The following is a 12,977-nucleotide window of genomic DNA, read 5'->3' on the forward strand; positions in this document are numbered from 1 at the left end:
GTAAGCTTTTCCACATGTCAGTGGGTAGTGTCGGTATAGCAAGCCTCCCTTCTCATACATCGTATGTTGCGTCTCGCGATGCTCTCTTTAGCTGTAAGGTGTAGTCTTTCCAAAGTGGGATCCTGCTTCTGTTCTTTTATTAGGGACACCCTGTTCACCTGCAGAAGGCGATCATAACTACGCGATGTTGGAGATAAAACGGATCCTTCGCGTTTTCTGCCTCCTCTATCGACTTAGTGGTTGAAGTCTTTGGTCGCTCATCTGTTCGGTCAGCTGTCTGGCTTTCAGTTCTCGTTGGTTCCCTTCGCTCCTTATTTGTTTGCAACGATATGCTGGCTGGTGCGTCTCTGGCTACCTGAGGTTCGGGAATCTGACTTAGTTGAGATGCGAGCTGACGAGTTTTGGACCTCGTCAAAGCTTGTATCACCCCGCTTCCGAGCTTCTGGCCTCTCTCGTATAGCAATTTGTCTGATCGATTCGAGAAGAGGTAAGGATATTGAAGTGGCACGGCCTTCGAAACTGCTTCCTCAGTGATTAGCTCTCCAAACGGTCCACAAATTCTCTCTAGCTATGGGAAGGCATACACTGTGTTCTTCTACTGCCTGTTTTATCCACGAGACTTCTCCCGTAAAATCGTCCGCTGAAACGTAATACGGATGGACAACGTCCATCGTCGCGGCGCTATCACGAAGCACTCTGCACGGTTTCCCGTTAATGTGCAGCTCGTGTAGGTATGGCTTAAGGAGCTCTAGATTCTCGGCTTTATCCTCGATGCACGAGAACACCAAACGTTGCTTTGTACATTTGGCTGCAAAGTGCCCGACACCATTGCAGTTGTAACAACGAAAGGCCTACTAGCCTCAAACTCTTTTTTCGCGGCTTTGTCTGCTCCCTGTCTCTTTGCCTGTTCTTCACGCTTTTCTGGCGCTACCTTCGTTGCCTCCGATTGCTCCGAACTTCTAGAACTTCGCGTCTTTCTGCTAGGCCGTTTATCTCGCATCGCGTTTCGAGCGTGTGACGCACCTTCTTCAGTGCTCAACCTTCTGCGCGAAACGTACTCCTCTGCTAGCTCAGCGCCCTTTCAACTGTGTCGACTTTTCCCTGTATTGAACCCACAGTTTCACCACTTGGGGAATGCTTCGGTAAAATTGCTAAAAGCAAGAACACTCGATGATTTTGTCACGGCTTTCGTAAACCTCGGCTCCTTTTAGCCACTCTAGCAGATTCTTCTTTAGGCCATACGCGAAATCCGGATAACCCTCGCTATCGTTCTTCATTGCGTTCCTGAAGCGCTGTCGTAAAGCTTCGGCTGACAGCTGGTACCTTTTTAGCAGGCTGGCTTTGACTTTTTTGGAGTCAGTTGCGTCTTGTGTGCTAATTCTCGCTATGACTTCAGCTACTTCACATGGCAAGAGTGTCAGAAGCCGTTGCGGCCATGTACTGCGAGCAAAGTTCTCCCTTTCGCAAGTTCTCTCAAAGTTTACCAGGTACAATCCTATGTCCCTTCCACTTTCATAGGGCTGCATGAATCTGTTCATTCTATATGATTGTACATCGCTGGCTCTTTCAGGAGACTGGGCTCTCGTACTGTCGCCTTTTTTGGATTTTCGTTTTCAAGCTGCAATCGCTTTAGATATCTTTCTTTTTTTCAGCTTCCCACTTTTGCCGTTCCTTCTTCTTTTCCCATTCCGTTTCCATTTTTCTTTTTTCCTCCTGATCGGCTTTCTCTTTACGTGCTTTTTCCCCCCGTACCAGATTCCACGTATCTACCAGCTGATCGTCTTCTACGTGTTTTTGGATTGTCTTGCATATTTCAGGTTTTGTAATTTTGCCCCGTACTTCTATTGACAGTTCCTCGCATAATAACAGCAAGTCCGACTTTGACAATTTCATAAGGTCCATGACAACGCTTTCTCTGCTTTGGCAATGCTATCTTCAAAATGTCGTGAGATTACTCTTTCTCAAATGACATACGCTTCTCAGTGATTCTAGATTATTCTATCAAAATCTGAAGCCTGGCGAATCCTATAGCAAAATACCGAAACGCTTACCGGTTGAGAAAGCACGATGCCGCACGGTCCATCCCAGCTGCTGCCAACCAGTTGCTAAAGATGAGAGGTCCTTGAGTGAGCTGACTCTTTCAGCGCCGCAGATCCCTTCTACGAATGACGTTGTCGGACTTGGCTATGAAGGAAACTGTACAGGGGGTTTATTTACATTATTTACAAGATTTAGGAACCCATTGGAGGGTGATGGGGGAAGGTCGGATGATCTGAGAAGATCTGAGGATGATCGATGATTCCTTTTCACGGCACTCGTCGTCCGGTTTTAAAAGGGTCCGGCCCCTAGGATTCCCCAGGTTCGAGGAGGTCTTCGCCAGGTTGGGCATGGCCTAACTTGCGCTGTCGCGCGCACACACACACACACACACACACACACACACACACACACACACACACACGCACACGCACACGCACACGCACACGCACACACACACACACACACACACACACACACACACACACACACACACACACACACACACACACACACACACACACACCACTTCACATAGGGGCACGCCCCCGTCACATGTCTCGTCGGAGAGAGAGGGTACCGCTGGACCATCGCCCCCACCAGAGAGAGCGTTGTCTTCGCGTCCGAACGACAGTTCTCACGCTGTCAAGCCGGACAAGTCTTCCGGGAAGTCCGAATGGGCGAGGCGCCGAGGAGCCGTCACAGTAGGATGGGTCAGCCACCCCTGCTCGGGTTGGCGGTCGCTAACTGCTACCGTATCGCGCGGTCGATCTTCCGGTAACAATGTTGTTTACAAACGGTAGCAGAGTCCTCCGTCTCGAATCCAATAATCCAAGCGGGGGACTGGCCGTGGGAACGAAGATGCCTATCGCCGTGCAGGGAACCCGGCTGCAGGTGTCCCGGGCCGACTACGCAGCCAAACTAGACAGGCTGTCGCCAGAATCCTTACAAGCCCGAGAAGCACAGGCGCAATCCTGGGGGCACTTTACTAGCTAGGCGACGGCGCCGCGTGAGTTGCCGTCATTACGTAATGCACGCGAATCCCGGAACACATAAAGCCCCTCTATCTTTCCAAAGTTGTGGGCCTCTTCGTTTATCCTCCTCTGGCTGCCCATGGGCTGCCTGCGGGTTTCCAGAGCCCGGAGCCAGGCGCTCGATTTTCTCGGGCTGCTCCGCACACTTCCAGTGGCTGCCCAGAACGCGGTCGTTTTTCTCTGGCTGGGCGGTTTCGGGCTGCCAGCGGGCATCCAGACTCGCCAGGACGATTTTGTGCTGGCAGCGCTCAGGCAACTAGCAGACGACGGAGAGGTGGCTTGGTAGCTGGCGCGGCCATTTTTATAGACTATAGAAGCACCGCGTTTCTTTAGGCGACGTTTTGCGCGATGCAGGCGCCTGATCGGCTAGACCACGGTGGATATCGTCAGTGCCGCCTGCAATGGAGTCTTTGGTGTAGTTCTCGCTGCTGATTTATTTGTTTTGCGTACGTGTGTGTGATCGCAATTCGATCCTCTCAGCACCTCGCAAACACAAATGCTCGCTTCATATTGCGATCGCATAGTTCTGATTCAGAAATATTTCGGCTGTTAATTTCGTGCTCCCGGCTGATATTGCAATGATCTTTGAGGCCTTTTGCGAGAGCGGCCGCAGATGCCAGCTCCGAGTGCGGTCTCAGACGCGCGCATATTGCATGTGCTGAACGTGTTTAGCGAGATGTTAGTTGAGCGCGATACAAGAGCGCATGGTCTTCATTGCGTTCTGAGCAATAAAAAGGGGGATATGCTTTGAGAAATGCTTGATTGATTGAAACATGTCCTTTAATAAAAACCCTCACGAGTACATTCCTCGAGGCATCTCTGCGGGCATATATATGCGTACGCAGTTGTCAATGAAGTCGATTGAGGCGTCGCCAACTGTAGTGCAGCTTGATGGTCGGGCCGTCTGCCACAAATGCTTAATATATCTGAGAAGTACCGTACGCATGCATCTCCTCGCGTTTAGCTCGTTAAAAGATAAAAATAATTTCTCATTGCGGATTATCATGCAAGCACACACGGCACGTGACGCGCCGACTCGCAAGGCCGAATTGTAGCGCCTTTCATTCGATTGCTAGTTCTCTGCGGTAAAACTGTAGAATTACAGATACGACACGCAGCTATATTTGTACAGTACTACACCCGCTTGTTCTAGATGAACGTTCAGAGAGCTGATATATGAACTTTTGTCGAGATAAAGCGTATATTCCTTGCGGCAGCAAAAGCCGGCGGCCGACAGACTGCAGTTGAATGAAACCTATCCCGATATTTTTCTAATTAAAGCCCTCAGGAGCTGACGAACGTAGAAATCGCAACGACCACGGCAGAGTCAATCATCGTACAGGGTCGACCGTCTGCGGTCATACGAATCGTACTTACTGTGCAGTAAACAAACACGTGATAATCCGAGAGTACGGCGTGACGTTTGATGAGCAGCGCAGGGCATTTTTCTCTCCGATGTGGTGTCGACTGAAAGGCGTTAGATTTAGACGCCTTATCACATGCTTTTGAGGATTTTTCTAGGTTTGCACAGCGCACTGTGCACCGGAGGCACATCCTCACATTGTCATCGACGATGTATACTTGTGTGAGCGCGATCAGCTGTTTGTTCTGCAGTCTGCGGCTGCCCTCAATGACATCAGTTCATTGTTTTTGATCTCAAGCAGCTTCTTTCTGCCGTACGCGTGCGTAGCAACGAGACGCAGCAGAACGCGAAGCGACGGAGAGCATCTGTCCTCCGTGATCCGTTACTTGCTTGTCGCTGTGATTGCCGTTGGGCTGGTTCCTGTGGCCGCCACCCCATGTGACCATGATGCGCTTTCCTGTCAGGGGCGAACTTTCTGGCAGCCCTCGGGCTGCCCGATCGCACTAAATCGGAGAGGCCCAGTGTCATCATTAGAACTTTTATACACTCCGCTCGCCCTGGCGCTTCCTCCTAGCCGACTGCTGTCTTTCCAGCCTCCTCCGGTCCTCCATTTGTCAATTCGTGTCACGTGAAAGCCCGCGTTGCTTTTTGTACATTTTTTTTCCAGCGTGCTCTGATGGCCTTTTTGGGGCCAGTGCAACGAAAGTGCTGCACGCACAAACGGAGTCATAGAGCGCGTTAGCGGACCAGATCGAGTGTGTTACGGACTAGGGTTTCATTGTGATTAGTTGCAGCTGCGCCTTCGGTTGCCGCAACCGACAAGGCGAGGGCAAATGGAATTTTTGTTTACCATCCGGCGAGCGCAACGCACAAAAAAGAAAAGTTTGGCTTCGAGGGATCGGGCTGGATGACATGTGAAATATTTGTGCTGTTTTATTATAGCCCCATTCGTTTTATTTACTTTAGTAATTATTTGGTAGCCAGTGTTGCTTGCACTTCATGACCCATGAAACGGATGGCAGTATTGACAAATAAATATAGCAGGATTTTCAATACAGCGCACTGCTGTCCACATGTCCATTTTTACTTTTGCCGCGATATTCCCACTGAGTGTTGGCTATAGGCCAGGCTTCCCTGTCAGACCACCCCCAAGTTAACAGCCCTCACCCCTCACCTGCAAAGCAACCTGCAGCGGAAACCACTTCCCCGAAACATATACCCAGACCACCACAACGGTCGCAGGAAAGCACGCGCTTCCCACCGACAAAACTATACACCGCAAGGCAGAACATCGTATACAGAGATGCAACCCCGCACCCACATTTCCCAGGCACCCACACAGCTGCTTCCTGGACACAGGTTCTGTTCGAGGAGTAGAAACCCTAACAATTGTTAACACCACAAAGGCAGAATGCCTAGCAATATCTATGTCTATACCACACACCTGCACCCTGCTCACAGACCACACGACCATCTGTACGGACTCCCACGCAGCATACTGACTCTAACGTTAATACACCGTTCCTTCATCTTCAACCCAGATCTACACTACCAGGACTACAGCAACAAATCACCATTACAAGGAACCCGGGGCATGAGAGCGTTCCTGAAAATGAGCGCTTTCATGCGTTTGCCCGCGAGCTTAGCGTCCGGGCGCCGGTGGACGGCCTCCCCAACCTACAACCATAAGCTCACACCCGAAAACGAGCTCCTTGACTACCACACTGTCATCGAGCTCTACAGGCAAAGCCGCGTCATGTTGTTACGTGACGACAAGCCGATGAATGAGATGAGATGACAGATGGCTGCAGAATGATTTTAATGGCGGACGATCTGGCGCGAGCATTCCTGCCCGCTCCGATGCACAGTTCGTCTTCTACTACTTCGTAACACCACTCGGGGCCGCCGGGGGATCATCCCGATCGCGAACTAGAAGATCGGCAGTGAAGAAAGGCTGTAGATGACGATGGGCTTGAAATATGGTTGACAACAGAAGAAGGAGGTGAAGGGCTAGCCGCCACGGTGGATGAGACGATCGACGAATGAGTGCCGGTCCACGAAGCATGCGGGCCGCAGGTTACCAGGAGCCGACGGCCGAGGTCCTTGGACGCACCGAGCTGCAGGGACAGTAGGGCGGTGTCCTCACGTGTGGGCAGCGTCTCGGGTCGGTCGGGTCATGCTGGTCGCGGCAACGTCGTCGGTTCATCGTGTCTTCTGGTCGGTGCGGGGGACGGGTCTGGGCTGAGCGGCGAACTCGGCTCAGGTCTGGCGGGCTGGGACACAGCCGGGCGGTGCGGACCAGGTACCCACGGCCGATGACCACGGCAGGCGCTGGACGCCGAAGCTCCGGGACCAGGGTGGCGATGAAGGGACTCCCTCACCTCACACCAAATGTTACGAGATGGTCGGAGACATACATGGACAGCGTGTCCGTCAGGGTGCGGTTAAGGCGCGAAATAAGGCCGTTTGTTTGGGGATGGTAGACCATCGTGAACTTGTGACGGGTAGCGCAGGAGCGGAGAAGGTGGTGGACCACTTCATAAATGATGCGCGCATTGTCACCGAGGGATTCTCGCATTGTCATTCATTCTTAGTGTCCTGTTGTTTTTGTGCGCTGTTTGACGATCGAAAAAAATAAAGTACCAACTGGTCCAGCGTTCTACCTTGCTGAATTCCCGGTATTCATCCAAGGGACAAAAACATGTAGGATAACTAGAAAGCTTGACATTTGGTGGAGAGTAGCGCAGAGAGCGGTCGGAAGGAAAATGATGTGTGTACTGTTAAGAGACAGGAAGAGAGCAGAGTGGACTAGCGTGCAAAAGTCTGTTAGTGATATATTGTACTCAGATACAACTCAAGAATGTATTGGCGAATGCCCCTAATAGAAGGCGCTCGAGTCAATGGCGTGGACCGGTTTTCATGACGTCGTGATTTAATCAGCAAGCGTGAAACCGCTGGTGGCTGGCAGCTGCCTCGGTGAAATGGGGTCAACCTCGGCGTCATGGCAATCGGTCGATGCAATTGGCTAGGGGGTCTCCTTTTAGGGGCATTTGTCGCTGCGTTCTTGAGTTGTATCTGACTATAGAGGAAATCAAGGAGCAGAAATGAACACGGGCAGTGCATGTAATGCGAGGGCAAGGTACTGAAGGTGTCTTAGAGCAACGGAGTAGGAGCTAAAAAATGTAAGAGCAGTACGGGACGGCAGAGAGTCAGCTGAATTAGGAAATTCGGGAGATAATGCAGCCACAGCTTTTATTTATTTATTTTTTATTCAAGTTACTCACAGGCTCATCTTACAAGAGCATTATGTGAGTGGGGCAGTATACACGTGAATTCATGCGATATGCGAGATGCCTTTGTCCTGTCGGGAATGTAGATATACTGACGATGGTGATGAACTTCGCCTCTCTGTGTCCGCGAACTTTCGCCCCTCCGTCCGTCCGCGCCATTAAAAATCGCCTAAAAATGAAATACACCTGAGACAATTCTAGATGTCACCGGGTGTCAAACCTACGCCCCTTTGGTTGCACAGCCGGAAGCAACTGTGTGGGTCGCTTTGAATACCTCGCTGCCACCGCAACGTAGCCCGTGTTTGCCTAGCGTGGAACGCGAGGAAACGACAACCGGCCGACACGGCCACCGTAACAGTAGTGCTTTTAATCCGAATATGGTGCACGTGTCTAGGAGGCATTTCCCGTAGCGTAAATCACTCATACACGTTGAGCGTTGAGGAGCGATGCTTTCATGACAAAAAAATCAGAGCGCAGAAATGAAAAGAAAAAAATAGCACGCACACAGAAACGCATGGTGGACGCCAAATGAACCGCGATGAAAAGCTGGCGCTTCTATGAAAGTAGTAGAAGAGAACAGGTCAAAAGAGGCGCAAAGAGGTTCATGGGGTAATTTTCCCCGGGCCACGAACGCCAGGATGAAGCAAGGGCGGCGCCTCGCCTGCGATCGACCGTAGTACTAGTATCGCCATCGCAAGCAATGGGAAAGACGCTAGTGCCAATTCCTCCTTCACTTACTTACATAGTTACTAGTGGCGCAGTTACGGTGTATTAATCTCCATGACAACGGACGATCGATACAGGCGAGCGCGCGGGGGGGGGGGGGGGGGAGTGTTCGTATGGCATGTGTTTCTCGTGCGGAGGACTGGTCGAAAATAGGGCCCGCTAGGGGAGGTCCATGGGCGGATGTATTGTCCGCCTGCCCTGCGCGCGGCCGAGCGCCGCGCTTTGCTTAGGTTTTCATGCACCATTTCTTCGTGCAATTTGATGCATGCAGGATGTACCTTACAATCGAAGATAATTGCGAAGCATTGTTTAGAATTTATGCAAACGCGTGAAAGCAAACCACTATCACATAATGGCCTTCACTGCCCATGCTACTATATGCGACACCAATAAAATTCATTTGACATAAAGTTGTATTATCGGTTCCCACGATGTGCTGTCTCTTCTGCGGGCCAAACACGATGACTGCCCAAACATTATGAGTGCTTCGTAAACAGCAGTGACAAAATCACAGTTCATGATCCACGACGCCGAAATGAGCGGTGGCTCCCGAGAAAGCGAGCGCAGGCAGAGGTTCCCGTCGTATCCGCGCGGTTCTCGCTGCACTTTTCGCAATTTCGAAGGTCACGGGCACAACATCAGACACCACCGTAGAAGTCGCTGCACCGACATCACTAACTCACGAAGGAACGCGACGCCAAAGTGTTTGAGGACGGCGCCGCAAAGCAGGTGAAAGCGCCCGACATAACGCGACTGACGCAGTTCACGAAACACGCAAAGTATGCAGGGCGGTTACAATGGCCCTGCGGGTCAGAAATTCAAAAAGTAGAGAGGGAGATACCTTTTCTCCTTCCAGAAGCTTCTTGCCGTTTGATATTGTTCTTTGTTACAGACGCTAGCGCCAGTTCCTTCTTAAATTACGTTCATAGCGAATGGTGGCGCATTAAGGGCTTGGGCAAGGGGAAGGTGCTCGCGCTTTCCAAGAAGTCTTTTTTTTTTCGTGAAATAAAAAAAAACAACAGCAATTTCAGTGGTCGTGAACGTCACAAGTCTACGCAGAAATTCAACCCTCATTCCATAAGTCTACAACCGATGGTAAACATTTTGCTAGCATTACGGGAAACAGACCAATAAGCAGTCATGTAAAAAAAAAAGAAAGAAACATTAATGCAGGCGGCAGAGCCCTGCGTTCAACGCCGATTATTCCTGAGCTCCGAAGGAATACGTGTGGAGTATCAGGCTCCAATAGTGGGAGCCGCACGCATTCTCATTCAACAGCCAAGTATAGCGCATATCTCACCGGAGGATCTAATGGCGACACCGGATTGATAATGCTGTTGCGTTGTTAGCAGAGGACCGCCCGTTACCACTGCGTCTGATGAAACCACGCGGATTAGAAATTCACTTGGTAGGTGAGGTGCCCTCAACGGTGACAGGCTATCGAACCAGGGTGCCTGGTTCGTGTGGTCACGTTGTACGAGTTCATCCGGTTCTTCTGCGCATATTTTATGTCAGTAGCGCACATTTCTAAAAATATGCTTTTGTTATAGCTTGAAGTGTATGTCTATATATATTTTATTCCTTCCAGACATAACGTGCAATTACGCCGAAGCAAGAAAACTAAATAATGAACGAAGGAAGTTTCTGCAGCTCATGACATCACTACACACACGCGCTCGCGGGCAGACCTACAGCTATCGCTGAATAGCACGCATTATCCAGGACAATGTAACCGTTTGCAATTCTTGTGACATTTTTTAGCTCCTCATGCTAAGCACGGCAGCTGGCTTAACGCACTGACCCTCTTGCACTCTGGACCGTATGCTTCCATGACGCGGTAGAAGCGGTTCATTTCTCATTGCCAACAACCTCCGCTGGATATGACAACGCCCTCTCGTCCCTCGTGGGGAGGTAGCCTTCTTTATAAAAGCGAGAAAAGTTACTTGTACACTCTCCGCAACAGCGTGGGCTCGCGTCCGCGATCCGTGGCTACCCCGAGCACGCTAGCCACGTCTTACGGCTTGTACATATCTTAGTCACAATCGAGCGGATCACGCGGTCTTTAGACGCAGCCAAACGCTTCGAAACGCATGTAGGCTGGAGGCCAGAGTCTGCAAACATGGAGCATGCACTCTGGTTGCTGCTGGCGCTCACGCTGCCCTGATATCCGCAAGCATGTGTGCACTTATGCGTACGAGTTATCCGTGGCTATGAGGGAGGGAAAGCGCGGTAACAGCCTTACGGTGGGTGGACACATGGACCGCACTATGAAGGAAGGTAGTGAGAGTCAAATTCCTGAACGCTCCTTCGCTTACGCGGTTTTCTTAATTCAAATGAGGAGCCATCCATGCTTTCTTAACTCAAGGAAGCGTTCAAGGGAGCCATATAATTTTAGAACCACCCTTAGCTGTTCCTTGGGTAAGGACACAGTCATAGTGACGAGGAACCGCCTGCACGTGTCGTGTCGAGAATATGTGCTTAACAATAGAAGTATTTGTGTTGTGCCCAAACTGAAATAAAAAGCATGTATACACCTATAATCGTGTGTTTGTTTTTAGGTACACTTGAATACGTAGTAGTAGTAGTGGTTTATTCAAATAATAAAAAAGAACTACAATATTTTTGCTAGCCCCCGCATATGCTATCGCTACGAGAAACATCTGAGCTGGGGCAGCGGAATTAAAGGACTGCAGGCAGACTGGAGAAATGAAATGAAAGAAAAGAGGTGAGGGGGCAACCAGACAGAATAGGGAGGGCAAGGGTCGGGAACTATACACAAGTATTCTATTCACATATTTACATGTGTACAGGTCCGGCGCGTACTGCATTTTACGCGTATTGTCTGTATGCTTTGCAGTGAAACGTAGTTGGTCTGGCAACGTCTCATTGTTTACAATGCTGCGGCAGTGCAGCGGCTGTAGTGAATATTCTCTCGTTCGTTGTGAATTAGACGTCGCTGCAGCCGCCTGAGACGCCACACTGCGCATGTGCAGAGCGAGTTGTTGTGCAGTGAGACTTGCGTAGTGGTCGAGGAGCTAGGTAAGGTAGCGTGAAGGTAGCGTTTGGCTAGCTCGAGATTAGTAAACTCCAAGGGACGCCTCACAAAGGCTTCCTTAGTAAGACGTATTTAGAAATTGATCGAAGGAAGCTGAGCCGCTTTTAAGGCGTTCTCACTGATGTAAGGAGTGTTCTAAAATTTGAAACACCTGAGGAAGGTGTTAAGGTCACGGAGATGAAAAATTAACGTTGCCTTTACGTTAGCTGTCACTGAGTTTCACGACTTACTAGTATAGCGTAACCCTAGTGAATTTTAATGCGAAAGCATTAGATAACTCATCGACAGGAATACCTGGCGTCGCTCGAAAAGTGGCACCGTTAGAAAAGTCGAGATTGGTCGAAATGGTGAGACGCCATCAAAGGCGGGCAAATGCGAAATGTTGACCAGTACTACTACTTTCAGCTCGGACCCGGTGGTTCAACTCCGAGTCACGGAGCGGGCCGAAGAGGTCGCCGAACGACATCGTCGGTCCGCCACCTGGCTTCCCGCCTAAACAGGAGCCCACTGCGGGGAGGGGAACACCACCTCAATCAGCGCCTAAAGCCTCTTCTTTGATAAAGTTCGCCTCCTCCTCCTTACAACAGCACCAACTACAACGGAACAGAATAGAATTGGAATAGAACTGGAATAGAATCGAAATATAATTGGAATAAAAGTGGAATGTAATTGAATGAAGCTGGAATAGAATTGGAGTTAAATTGCAATGCTTTCGCATTACTTGCACCTAAGTTCCTTCAATGTCTGCCGCAAGTGCTGTGAACACTACTGCACTGGCGCACAAACTCGGCCATTCTTTGAAAACATTTTGGCACCGTGTATGGGCAGGGGTCCGTCTCCGCTTCGGCTGCCGGTAGGGGTCGGGTACTGCCGCGCTCGACCGCATCGCGAGTATTGGGCAAGATCTGCAAGTGCAAGTCGGAGTGTAGCCGACTCAGCCTACGCCCGTGCACTGCTTGCAGTGCGTGCGTGCGGCCAGCAAGCTGCAGCGATCTCACGCATCAAGTCCGGATGTCGGGCAAGAGGAGTAGGAGGAAGCATTGCATATTCCGAGCTGAGGCCGAATGCATGCATGTGGCTGTGTCGTGGATCCGGCTCATCGGAGCTGCGCATGAACTCACCCCCCGTTGACGCATACGAAAGCGTGCTCACATGAACACATGCAATCGAAGAACAGAAAAAAAGAAACCAAACTAAACCGTGAAAGAAATGTGTTCAACTCGGTGGAAACTGCTTTGAGTGGACTGCCAGCGCGTACCTTTGGTCCAGAAAATTTGTGCTTGGCCCCAGATATTTGATTCGCAGTGCGTTTCGATTGCCCAGTGCTTCATACGGCTGAGGAAGCACCAATCTCCAGAGCGAGTCGAATGCTGAGTGCAGATGCAAGCCTGGTTTGGCACCACAGTGAGCTACGGATGTCCACCCTGTACTGAGCAATCTCTATGCCCCGCCCCTATTAGTGCGCCTTTCGC

The sequence above is a fragment of the Amblyomma americanum genome, chromosome 4, assembly GCF_052857255.1.
Source record: "Amblyomma americanum isolate KBUSLIRL-KWMA chromosome 4, ASM5285725v1, whole genome shotgun sequence".
NCBI lineage: Eukaryota > Metazoa > Arthropoda > Arachnida > Ixodida > Ixodidae > Amblyomma > Amblyomma americanum.